A 503-nucleotide genomic window follows, 5' to 3' on the forward strand; every position below is an offset into this window, starting at 1 on the left:
GCTGCTGTTCCGTGCATCTGCTCTAGTTGGAAGTTATTTTTAATAAATTAAATCAACATTGCCCACTAATATTCTATCCTGTTCATTTCCCTCATACCTGTCTTTGCAACGACCTACTGTTGTATTGGCTTTTTTACCTTTTAATCACACTATGGGTCATAATTGTTTCGTAGTCAATTAATAGTTATTTCTTTCTTATTTTTCATCATTTGTAGCTAATGGTCTCTGAGCCTGCAATAGGATTTCTTGTCATTAGATCCCAGGTTTCATGTTTTGTGATTAATTCTCTTTCTAGCACTCAACTGTTCAAGGTGATTCTTTTTTTAATGCATGATGCTCTAAATACCCTTTGCATCACTAGCAAACTGCATTTAGTATTAGTCAAAATATTAAATTAAAAAAATCATTTTCAAGATTCAGTTCTGAAGGAACCCCTAACTTAGGCTCCCTCTGTTCCAGTCTTTTATTTATTTCACATTATTTCAGTTTTAATGTATTCCCTA

This window comes from Antrostomus carolinensis, unplaced genomic scaffold (genome assembly GCF_000700745.2).
Source record: "Antrostomus carolinensis isolate BGI_N321 unplaced genomic scaffold, ASM70074v2 scaffold13902, whole genome shotgun sequence".
Lineage (NCBI taxonomy): Eukaryota > Metazoa > Chordata > Aves > Caprimulgiformes > Caprimulgidae > Antrostomus > Antrostomus carolinensis.